This window comes from Dermacentor albipictus, chromosome 1 (genome assembly GCF_038994185.2).
Source record: "Dermacentor albipictus isolate Rhodes 1998 colony chromosome 1, USDA_Dalb.pri_finalv2, whole genome shotgun sequence".
In the NCBI taxonomy this organism is placed as follows: domain Eukaryota; kingdom Metazoa; phylum Arthropoda; class Arachnida; order Ixodida; family Ixodidae; genus Dermacentor; species Dermacentor albipictus.
The window spans coordinates 196,823,420-196,836,366 of NC_091821.1; the positions used below are offsets into that span (position 1 = coordinate 196,823,420).

At 44.4% G+C, this 12,947-nt stretch overlaps 1 protein-coding gene across 2 annotated transcripts in view; it reads right to left on the reverse strand.

The window, feature by feature from the left end:
• The window catches only part of LOC135903126 (hemicentin-2-like), a 578,389-nt gene that overhangs the window by 207,637 nt on the left and 357,805 nt on the right, over positions 1 to 12,947 (reverse strand). The window contains exon 15 of one of the 2 annotated variants that reach the window (XR_011511030.1): positions 12,059 to 12,177. The exons of the other annotated variant lie outside the window; for it this stretch is intronic. The gene's annotated coding sequence lies outside the window, so the exon portion shown is untranslated. Of the gene's footprint in view, positions 1 to 12,058; positions 12,178 to 12,947 lie in introns of those variants that run through there. 2 annotated transcript variants of the gene reach the window in all.

Sequence of the window (12,947 nt, forward strand, 5' to 3'; positions counted from 1 at the left end):
TGAGTCAGGATTCACGAATAACAGAAGCAGGCAATCCTGAGGCCGATAGTTTCAGCCATCGGGCGTAAAGGTCCTGAAGGGCACGAGAATGAAGATGCTGATAGGCCGACTGCCATAAAAGACATGCCAGGCTGGAAGATGGCTGTGGTATGCCTACCGAATTCCTAGCATGAAACTAAGTAAGAGAGAAGGTTGTCTCGATATATAGCACGGTCTCGGTATTTTCATCACAGAGTAAGGTAAACGGTATTCACGCAGAAGTCCAGAAGCGCATACGGCCTTGTCGCTACACGCGAACAAGCAGCTCGACGACACACTCGAATAATTGAAGGTGCGGCGTCGTGCACGAACGGACATGCTGACATGGAGCGGACATGGACACGTTGACGTGCGTACGCACTTACGTACAGGGCAGACGGGAAGCTGTGGTAACAAGCGCCTCAGCCAGCATCAAGTACCGTCTAAAGGCGGCCACGCATTTGCGCCTTGCAGTGCATTGTATAAGACGCGCGTGTGCGCCGGAGTTCTGCAAAACTAAAGTGCTCTACCGACACGGTGATTTGACCTCAAGGTAATGGAGCCATCTTAACACCACGTCTTTCTGCTATGACTGTCTATGGCTAATAAAAATAGGGGCTTTGAGACCAAATTTTAATTTTAGCTGACCAAGCTTTGTAGCAGCGGTGAACATGGAATTTGCGTGGCAGTCACCAATATGATTATTAATGAACCATATTTTACTGATCAACATTTTCCTTACTGATTCTACGAGGCATGTTGAAATTTTAGAGTTCAAGTCAGCCAGTGCTCAATGCATAGCCTTTAGCTAGAAACTTTCTGCCTTGCACCAGTTTTGAGATATAAGTACTCAAAATCTAGAGCGAAATGGATTGCCGTTCTTCTTAGTATGTTTCGGCACCGTGGACTAATGCAGTACGGAAACACGTTAACTCGAAACCAATGCATGGCACATTTTGAGTTCGTATCTTTCGAAACCTAAGCGCTTTGCGCAAGTTTCTAGGAAAAGGTTACGCTTTGAGCACTGACTCCTGTTCTGCAGTTACAACATGGCCCCAAAAGCCAAATAGCTAAATAATAAATTAGTAAATGTGTGTGAATATTCAACATTTCGAATACAAATCGAACAATCTTTGCTACTGAACTGTTATTCAATATGGCAATTCACAATTCGAAGTCGTTGAATATGTTTTTCTATTCGAATATAAGAACCCATCTAGTTAAACACAGCTAATTCATGGATTACACGCGAAATTATCCAGGCAAAACGAAAAGTAAACAGGCTACGAATAAGTAAAGGCTAAAAGTAAGGCCCGTGCACAGAACTAGACATAAGCTCAGTGGAGCCATTTTCAATATGAACTTTAAAATTAAGGACGCTAAAACTAACTACTTCACTAACATCCTTCCTAATTTTTTTTAAGAACGCGCCTAAGAAATTTTGAAGTTTACTTAACCCTGAGAAGCATGACGGCCCTATAGACTTCTAGTGCTCACACCTGAAACACTTATACTTCTTTTAACGCTTATTTACAATCAATATTTAATACCGATGATGGGAGCCTGCCGCACACAGAGCCGTGCGCCCGCACGCATATTTAGTGCCCCTGCTTCAGTTATTTCAAATAGCGTGCGGGCGCACGCATATTTGGCGTGCGCCCGCACGCCATTTAAAATAACTGAAGCAGGGGCACTAAACCTTCTACTGAACATTGACACGAAAAAAGCTGTCTGGCTAAACAATATACCCAACCTATTTCTTGGGAGATATCCTTGAATGTACCGGTAAATATCTGTGCCTAATTTTAAATAAATCTTTAACTATGATTACCCTTCTTGCAGAATGGAAAATTGCCAAGGTTTCCCGAGTTCAAAAACCTGGAAGCGTTTCTCAGGTGCCTAATTTCAGACCTATTTCACTAACTTCGACTGCATGCAAACTTCTTGAACACATAGTCCTAAAACACATAGCCACATGCCTTGACGAAGAATCTATATTATGACCCTGCCAGCATGGCTTCCGCAGGGTACTTTCGACAGTCACGCAACTTATAGAACTAACGCATGAGATATCTCAATGTTTAGACAATGAACAACAGCTAGATGTAATTTTACTAGACTTTTCGAAGGCTTTTGACCGCGTACCACACACACATAAAAAGCTAATAAATATTCATTACACATTAGGTGACGGTCCTGTTGTTGAATGGATTGATGACTACCTCGCTCGCCGTTAACAGGTCGTTCAAATTAATAATGAAGCTTCTAGTTCAGTCCCTGTAACTTCTGGTGTCACCCAGTGTAGCGTCCTCGGAGCTATTTTATTTCTCATTTGCATAAATGACTTGCCTACTAGGTGTCATGTAAATATCGGTCTGTTTGTGGATCATTGCAGCTTGTGCCCTGAAATTATTGAAACCATTATTACTTAATGATGACCATGAAACCCTGAATCTCAAGATTGCTCTAGAGTCTCTTTTCATTCGCTGTAAGGAGTGACCTATGACTCTAAATGCACAGAAATCGGCAACGTTAACAATAACTAGAAAGAAACAAATACCTGTCGACCCTTCCACTATTAATTACACACCTCTGACTAAGGTTTTAGAATATAAATATTTGGGTTTAACATTATCCCATGATCTCCGATGGAATACGCACGTTGAAAACATTACACCGACTGCACTAAAGTGACTCTTCCTGAGAAGGCGCCTTCGCCTGGCATCACCCGACACACAGCTGTTGGCTTATAGCATGATTGTTCAACAAATCCTTAAGTGTTCTAACATTGTTTGGTTTCCTTTCACTAATGAGCTTATTGACAGACTGGAGGGGGTGCAGAGAAGGGCATTAAGGTTTACCTTTAATAAATTCAAGCTAACTGGCTCGCCAGTTAGTTTATTAAAGCAAGCTGGTATGCTAACCATGAAAAATCGAGCTAAACTAGCCCTATTGAAGTTTTTGTATCAGTTATTCCGATGCGAAGTAAATATTAACACATCTAAAGTTACCTCTTTATCAAATACAAGATCTACATGTCATAAACATCCTCATACCCTTGTTGAACACAGGCACAACTCAAGCTGTTTTAAATACTCTTATTTTAATCGTGCAATCGGAGAATGGAACCAACTGGAACATTCAGTCACGAGCACTCCCACGTTAGAAAATTTTGAAGTGTTGGTCGAGGAAATAATACGTGCACAACTGTTTATCACTAATTTTAGATTTCCTACATTTTTGAATTGTAATATGTTCTCTGTATTATGATTTGGCACTTGTGTTTCAAGAAATATGCTGCCTTCCTCTCTGTTGACGTAGTTTTGTTTTTCTTACTTTTGATACTGGTGTTCGATGTACTCACGCTCTTTGTATTTGTCACTGTTGACCTGATGCATAATCATTCTAACACCGTATTGCACGGTGCTTCAAGTACATGCCTTACGTCTCTGTTACACTGTACTCATGCACGTGGCGTCCCTGCCACGATCTCCTGGGAGATTAGCAGCATTGTTGAATAATATAAATAGAATAAAAATAAGGGATAACAAGACTTATTGGAGCCTACAGGGAGAAAGCCAGATGGACGTGCATAGTGGCTGTGCCCAAGGATTATGCTGCAGGAAAGCCGCGGCTGCTGCGCAGAGGCACCTCGTTGCTGAGGCGAAAGCACGCAGTAGCGAACTTCTGCTCAATCCTTTCCAGTCCTTCAATAAGTATTTTTCGCCTTAGAGGGCTTAAGTTTTCTTTTCTATTTAGGTGAATCAATTTATTACTAGGACGTTTTCATCATGTCTGCATTCCTTTCAAACGATGTGTTGCGCTTTAGTTTCGGCATTTTCCTTCTTCAACAAAGACAACACTCATCAGTGTCTAGTGATGTCCTGTTCCTGGTGTTTCATTACTGTGATTGCGACGGAGAGCGAGATACGATCACCTTTCAGTTTTTTTCTCATTCAGAAGCTGCTCAGTTGACCACATATCTTGTCCTGAGCGTCGTTACATGTATCAGATGATGTACATAAGCATTTTCTTCCTTTTTTGACCAACGGACTCCCCACAACAGTTATATTTCACTTTGTTTAGAAATTATAAAGTATTGGGTGTTCGATTCGATAAAAAAATTTCGCTATTCGAACACTTTTATAAATTGGCAAAATTTTGTTGATTAATACTTGCATTGTAGACATCGTGCATATTCTCATGCTCGCCGCTGGTGCATCGTAGTCAGTAAACATACTCAGTTTCTCTGTAATTCTAAATTTTGTGAATAATAATTTTGTGAAGAGACATTCGCCGCTAAAGCGCGTGGTAGGAGAAAAAGTGGGCGAGCTTGCGTGAAACACTGTTCTTCGCAGGCACTGGCAGAATTGCTACGTTCGTTTTGTAATGCCGACGTAGAATATATGCGTAGTACAACATATATTATACTGTTGCTTATATAAAGGTTCCTTTGAAAGAAATGAACGTCATTTATTAGCCCGCTCTTGGTTCTGTCTCTTTCTATTGTCTCGATTGTTAGCGCGGCTGTAATTAATGAAATTACCAAATCTAAATGGCACACTTTACCATCCTCTCACCTGGCACAACTCCTGATCAAGAAACAAATTAGGAAGGCATAATATGCCTCTTGAAAGAAGCTGTGCCGCGTCACAGGAAAATCCCGTGTATCACACTCTTTATTCTTACGGTGTCTGGACGATTGCATTTTCAGATTCCACTGTACTATTCTTAAACGTAGAGTGCATCCCCGCTAACATTAGCCCAGATTTAAACATATTGGTGTGTGCTAAATAAGGACTGGACTAAAGGTATATTTCTGACCGGCAAAGTGACTACGTCCTTGCGCGACGCGATTGCAGTGCTCTCAGTAACGCTGCGTAGGAATGGAGAGCGCTTTTAAGCGAGTGCGCCAAGTGCGCTGCTACGCAGAAAGTGACAGCGCGGTGACAATTGTCGGTTCTTCAATGTGCTTGTCGCTATCGCGAACGGTTTCGTTTGCTCCTTTGGACAGTGCAACTGAGATGAATCTCTGGCATGAATATAGAAGCCAACGCCCGCGCCACTGCCCTGTTTTTTTTTTTTTATCAGAGGCAGAGCGCTATGCTAAATGCGCTGTTCGTTCAAGCGTGGCACGTGTGAGAGCCCTGCGATTTCGGCGCGCGAACGTCACGTGGGGCTTTTTTTTTCATACTTCGCGGGATTTTTTTGGGACGCGCACACAGTGATTGCACATAAGCTAGCAAGTTGAATGCTGCTAAATCAAACGTTCTTTAGAACATTCTGCAATTTCATCGTTCGAAGTTTTCGAAGAATATGAGACTCTGTGTGCGTGTGCGTGTGGTTCTTCATTATCAGTAGGCTTAAAGAATATATGCCTCAAGGCATATATTTCTACACAGTAGGCGGGTTGAGGCAATTGTCAAACTTTATGTTTGCAACGGCGATTTGCAAGTTTTACATGAGCAGATGTACAAATACGAATATACAATAAGCCCGAAAGTAAATCTTTGTACATATTTACATTTTGTAAATATTTTGCATTTTTCATCAAGACTACGAACAAGACTTCATTAGTTTGAACCCACGGATCGATCCGTTCGATCTTTCTTTTTAATTATTAAAGCTTCGTTCTTGTCGCTTGGGGTAACGCGCGTAGTACATAGGAACATAAACGCTTCTACGCGTATGTTTTGAAATTTTCCTGGTTAGGCAGCAAAAGCAGGTATTCTAGCGATTCATCAAAATGATTCTCAAATGGTTCGATATCGCGCATGTACATGTACATATTACAGCGAGCTTGTTCTCGCTGTTCTCAGCCGATAAGGGGGGTTCGTTCCGTTCAGTGTGACGCAAATGAGTTGTTTCCCCCCTCCCCCCCGTCTTCAGTTTTAGTCTCTCAGGCAGCCAGTGTGCAGCTATAAGGCGTCACAAACGAGAAGGTGTCAATGCCATCGGTGTAACAAAACGATTAATCAAAGGAAGGAACACTCCGAGGCGTCAGGCAGATATTATTACCCCGCCCCACTGCGTCGTTCTTTCCTGTCTGAGTGGCGCGTGTTGTACATGCATACATGATCGCCGAAGGCGTCTAGTCAAGGCGAGCGGCACGGCGCGGAACGCCATACACGCGCCCCAAACGCAAAACAAAGGCGCGCACAAAGGGGACCGAATACGCGGGGCGGTCGAACGCGCCGCGCTGATACGGCCTTTGGCACTGTGTGCGGTGCGTGTCTAGGAGGCTTTAAGGTCGGGACAGATTAATGGAGCGAGTGCGACACCCCGTCAAAAAAGGGCTCGTTAATTTCGGCACAATTTGCCTCGCAAGAGCAATTTATTCATACCTCCCGGTCCGGCGCAGCCCGCCAGCGTTGCTCGTCCCGCCAGCCGCTAAAGTAAGACGGGCGCAAGCGAGAGGAAAAGGGACGACGAAAACGCAGCGACGTGCCCTTGACACAGCCGCGTGGCTCGCAAAAAATGAGACAGCTGTCTTGTCGGGGACTCCGCAGAGCAAGTTGAGAGCAAATGTTTCAAGGCAGGGGAAACTCTTCCCGGGCTGCATGCGTGGACGTACAGTATAGACAGAACGCAAAATAGCTAGCAAGTATCCACCCGATCGGTTGCGGCAGCGAGGCAAGTCTAAAAAAAAAAAGGTATTGACCTGAAAGTTCACGCGGGTGATAGTGGCACCAGGATCTCGCGAGTATAGAAGTAACAGCTAATGACGAAAAAGTGCGCGGTAAATGATCAGCCAGACCTGGCTCTCTCTGAACATGCGCATGATTCGCTGATAGCGCTGATAGCTCCGATGCCACTAGTCGCCAAGGCGTAATAGCGCTCGAGCGTTCTACGAGTTTAAGAAAGCCTGACAGTGCGGGCGTTCTTCCGCAGGTATGTGTATTCATGAACGAGCATAATCATGTATGAACCACGCGCTATGTATTGCAGTGCGCTCTCGTGATTAAAATTTCGACGAGGGAAATTTTCCCCGAAAATTTCACTGCGCGCATTTAGCGTGCACCAATAACCGTGAGATTGCCCGTAAATTTCGGACAATAAAGACAGGGAGCAAAGATGAAATAGAGAAATAGACAGAGCGAGAGAGAGCCTATATAATTTTTGTTTCCTGTAGTGTAATATCTTGGCGGGCTTAGTGTCTCGGGTGTGTACGATCGGTTTGAGCTGCACGTGTTTTGTTAAGGTCTACATACCCGATATTGACACCGCCTTGGGCAAAATATAGGCAGAAATGATAAGGAGGCTTTAAAGCACAAATGAATGATGCCTCGCCCCAATAACTTCGAATTTGCTAATATAAGCACGAGAACTGGCTTCTTTAGCCTATAACACCGACACGTAGAAATACATACGTGGTCAGTTTTTGATGACTTAAATATGAATGAAAAAAAAAATTGATGTTTTACCAGCTTAGGAATAAGCATGCGACATTGCAGTGAATGTGTTTCCCATTATCGTTCGAGCATTCAAATTATTTTTTTCATTCAGAACATTAGGTGTTATTTTTAAGCGAGCATCGCGGTCATGCAAAATGCATGTAAATTATCTATGCAGCAAAGTTTTCAGGATTACTTGACAAACGTTTCCTCTTATGCACCTTGTTCAGAAAATTATCGGCTAATTTACAAATCTTTATGCTTTAGTCATATAACGTGCTGCTGTTTTATTTGGTGTACGACCTCTTTTGGCTTGAGAGAACGAAAAACTATTTCATTCTTGCACCGAACCATTGTTCGATAGATTAGAGCCACTCAAAGTTTTGACACTCACGTATGTTGAAGAAAGAAGACGTAAGCATCGTCGATTTCTTAAACCACGGAAGTATTGAAGTTTAACGCTAATTCCAACAAGCGCGTTGGATCAGCCATAATTTTTGTTACACTAATCTCTTGCAATCAATTTGCAATTTTTTTATTTCTTTCCTCAGGGCCTGTCAAGCTGTTGCGAGCAGCGTTTCCCCTTGATATTCCTCGACAGGCTGTACCAGCTTATGAAAGTAAATTTCACACCCGAACTCAACGTGCATTGCTAACACACCTGTTAGCAACGCACAACCGCGTCTTTGCTGTCGTCTCGCAGACACTGGTTTTGCAGCAATGTATAATGCCATGCCGACTAGTACTTCAGTTCATTCTTTATGAGCTATAGAAATGGTTAGAAATTGTGACGCAATTATTCACCGAAAAATCTGAAACTAAATAACACTTTGATTTGTGCATGTTCTCTCTGTCTCGCACAATCAGCGTTAGCACTATTAGCTGCATGCATTTGCTGCCCTTTCACCCTTTCCCCATGCAGTACAATACGACCAACTCGAGAGCAAAGTCTAACCTGCATGTGTTTCCTATCCTATTTTCTATCTGAAGGAAACACCAAATGCAGCGTGGGCCAGCCGATGCGTGTAGCTTTTGTAGTGGTCCAGTAATATCTACAGGGACGTTTTCACACCATGGTTAACTGAGTGGGAAGACTTGCATAAGAATCTTGCATTCTTAAGTTCGAAAAGCTAAATCTCTGAGCGGAAATGGGTTTCCTCTCGCTCTTTAAGCAATCACACAAACAAACTTCGGTTTGTTTCCGCACCTTGTCGTTGCGAAGGAGTGCTATCGGTTCAAGTTCGGCTGATTTCAGCCAAGATTCAGACGAGCTTCGGAAGCTTGCCCATTGTCCCGCATCGAGCTGCGAACCTTTTGTTCTCGCAACACTCGAGATAATTGCCACCGAGCAGAAGTCCTGCTCTTCATCTGTCGCTGTTGACGCTCGGCGACGAAGCATCCCACGTTGGTCGCAACCACAGTCGTACTGCCTTATTTTCTCTCTCTCTTTTAACCATCTGCGGCGGCCGCATTTCGAAGTGCGCCGACGAAAGAGGAATCGCGCAGCAATATACATGTCGACCGCGTGCCGCCTACGTCCGGGGACCCAAGCGGTCCCCGATCGCGGGTGGAACCCATCCCGCGGCATGCGGGTTGTGATCGTTGCGGCGAGACCCATGCTTTCGGTGTACAAGCGAATTAACCTGTCGCGATGGCGTTCTTGGCGCAAAACGTCGCGGGGCCGTGATGAGGGAGGAGCGACACTTTGATAATTCTCACCCCCTTCTTTTTAGCTGAGTTCGACAGACGCAAAGTTTGTCAGTCTATCTCATTTGCATATAGAGTGGATGAGCTGTTTACATTTTAGCTCGGGCTTGTCGGAGCCGTTTTTCGGGTTTTCCACCACCCCCCTCTTTGAAACCCAGTGATTTTCAATCTTGCCAAAGTATCGCGCGCACCCGCCGCGATGCATTTCTGCATGCCCATCAAAAAGAAAAAAAAAGAGAGATAAAAAAAGCAAAAAGAAAGGACGCTGGCGGCAGAGCACACGCTGCAGTCATGTGCCAAAAAGAAAAGCCTGATCGCAGCCCCGCCGAACAGAGAAGGCGGAACGCGTCAGATGGGTATATACGCGGTGCCACTGCCAATTTAAATATTCCTCCAGCCCTCGGCTTGCTTGGAAATTGGGAGCTGATTTTCTCCCATTTTCTCTCTTTGGCAGCGAAGATTATGACTCGAGGCAGTCGTAAAAGCAGCGCGAGAAATGCCAGCTAGAGGATCTATATAACATTGTTCCGCCGACCTCCCAATGTTGCTCACACGGAGAGCCTGATGAGGACATTGCTCTCCGTCTGCTAGTCAGCCTGTCTATTGAGCACAGTTATGAAAGAATGCAGCTCGTACCAAGGCTTGTCAAGTTGGGCAGAAGATATTTAGTGCTATAGAAAACTGATGCTTTCGCCTTGCTTTAATTTGCGAAAAGAAACCTTGACATTGCCAAGATTTCTTGGTGCGCCTGTAGAATCGGGATACAATGAAGCCCGTGAGAACTATGCATATACCGCTATATGTGTGGTCTCCTCAAGGGGAAGTCATAGGGATCGTAAAAAAAAAGAAAAAAAAGGAAAGAAAACTTTGACAATTAATTGATCTCTTTTGTGGGGCCGTATTTATCTTTATTGCACGGAAATGAAAGCCACGGCTGATAAGTAGGAGGGATAGTTCAGACCACTATAAGTGTAGAAAAAAAAACGATAATCACGAAAAACTAGCTATTACTTCTTTTTCACATTGCAGAAATGAGAGTACACATACTGCAGACATGCAGGCAACTATAGTCGACGACTGGCCCATTTTCATAAAAAAGTTTCGCACCAATACCGTAGTTCAAGAAAGTCGACATTCAGCACAAGTGAAATCGTATTCTAAGTAGCTTCAAAAGACGTTGTGGGGTTAGTCCTAACTTGCTTCTCGGTTGTATGCGCCAGCAAAGTTTATTAAAGTGAAATTTGCGCCAGCGGCCGATACCAGGTGTTGTCATCTCCGTCACTTACTGACTGAAAGCCATATTTACCTCGATGGTTTCGAAGTGTTATGGCCATATGGCCCCGGGCGACACCGTAATCACAAGCAAATATATCACAATCCAGATGCGGCCACGCGTGCTCTTTCAGAACCATATATATATTATAACGAATTCGGGTGGTTAGAGTGAATGTTTTAAGCATCAAAAAATATCAGAAAAATATTATTTAAGATCATGGATGCTAATGGAGACTAATATGTTTAACTCTGACGCCAGCAATCTAAGACTTCCGATATTCATCACTCGCCACTTCAAGTTTTTGCTTTTTATAGCAAGTCATGCTTGCTCGTGAAGTCTATTGCGTGTCATATATTGGTCCAGAGATGTGCGCTCAGCTGGCGTCTGCTTGCGAAAGCAGGTTGCACTAACTGTTTGCGCTGGCTCGTGTCAGCATGTATGAAGCCTCTTATGTGTCATATGTGTACTCGTAGAAAGAAGAAACAAATGCAGAAATATAGTGAGAGTGCACCGAAGTCTTTAAAGCAACATTCCTCATTCGCCGACAGCATGCTAGATGACACCACAATACTCCACCACAGGAAGCATAATAGCTTCAGCCAGGCCTTGCTAGCGCAAGCTAGTCAACGTGCATCTGAACCGGCGAGTGGTGAGCGAGAGCACGTACCTAAGCGTCACGGCGTGTATATGAGACCCGCAGTTGCTATCGCAAGCACCTTCATTCAGATTTTTATGCCAAGAGACTTTAGTTTGTTACCAGCAGGACGTGCAGAAACATTTCTGATGCATTTACCTATCGCAATCGTAAATGTGTCAATTATTTTGCGGATGTGGAACAGGTCAAAGGGGCGTTTTATACCTGATTCAACGCACACGCAAGAGAAGTGAGTTCGAGGCGAGCGTGAATTGGTCGCAACGTTCCTATACGAATAACGGCTGAACTATCTAGAAAAAAAAATAGCAACGAAAGCGTGTATGGTAAATTAAAGTGCGTCGCGGCGAAATTTCTTGCTTGCTTCCAGCGTCTCCTTAACGACGTCGGCAACGTGCAACTTCTGAAACTGAACTCTCCTTTCGCAGTTAATTTCCCGCGTACATTGCCAAATCGCGCCCGAGCGACGGCAACTGGAATCGCGCGTTTGTCGGTAAAGCTACACCACAGGGAGGGAGGCCAGCGGGTGCGCGAGAAACATTGTGCGAGGAGTTCGACGACCAAGGTATCCGGCTGCCTCGGGGGTCGGTAAAACAGCCAGAGTGGCCATAAGGTTGAAGGAAAGTGCAGCGGGGTCGCGCACACGGGGCTTTCTGCGCACCATTGACGCCCCTGCCGCCGCGGTTTCGCCGATAACTGGGCGCGACCGGGGGTCGAAATGGCAGCGGGAGACGGAAACGTCGCGAAGGGAAAGCGAATCCGCGTTGGTCGTAAAGTGGAAACAAGAAGTAATGGCACGACGCGTGCAAGTTAACTTTAGAGGATGGCAAAAAAAGAAAACACGAATACGGCAGGGGTAAGTGGGATCACAAAACAGGAGCCAATAGAATGGTCAACGTAGCGCGCGCACTTTCGAATGGGTCGCTTTACCGAATAAGGGGCGTCCAGGCCTTTGGGCGTCGAGTGAACTTCGGTACGTTGTCGCCAGTAGCGTCACGCCGAACTACCCAGGGCCGCACAAAGCGCTGCATGTTCAACTCCGATTTGGGCGCAGACGCAGCTAGGGGTCTTGAAGGGGTTGCTGAATTCGTAAGCGCCCACTACGCCTTGCGGTTCGCTTATAATGGCTTCTGCAAGAAAAAAAAAAATTGATGACCGAGAAGCATTGAGGGGGCTTGAAATTTGCAAGGGAAGTGAATGTTTTTTTTTGTGATGTTTTCGATAACCTTAATGTATGATTGAAAGCAAATGACAGGAAACTAGAAGAAACAACCTCACTGCCTTGATGTCGTATGCTTTAATACAGCCAGTTCTCTACTCATGAGGTCACGTATTACGCGACATCTGCGGTCCCATTTCAACTTAAAGTCCACCCCTAAAAATTACACCTAAATTGCTTTAGCAACAAGGACTACTGTCACTATTTCTTATTGAGTAATACAAGCGCAAAACGAAAAAAAAAGAAGCTATTCAAATGGTAACACGTCTCATACAAATGAAAGTGACGTTTTCAAATTATGTTTCCTGCACACCTCATAATCACATTGCGTGCATAAATCTCAGAATTTCCATTTGTTAAGTAACACTTACCTATCGCTTAATACGAACACAACAGTATATACAAGATGCTTCTTAAGAGGTTGCTCAACTACGAGTGTTTTAATCCGGCCCGGAGGCATTTTTTAAAAAAATTTGGTCCGCCTTAGTTGGGACTGCCGGCAAATACACACATGCAAATGCACGCGTGCGCGCGCGCGTGTATGTGCGTGTGCGTGCGTGTGCGTGCGTGTGCTAAGGATACGAATGTAAAAGAATTTTTTCTTCAATAAGAAGCCGAATAGAATGCATGAATCTAGCAAAATAAAACAATACTATACCGAGAAAGCGCGAGAAAAGCTTG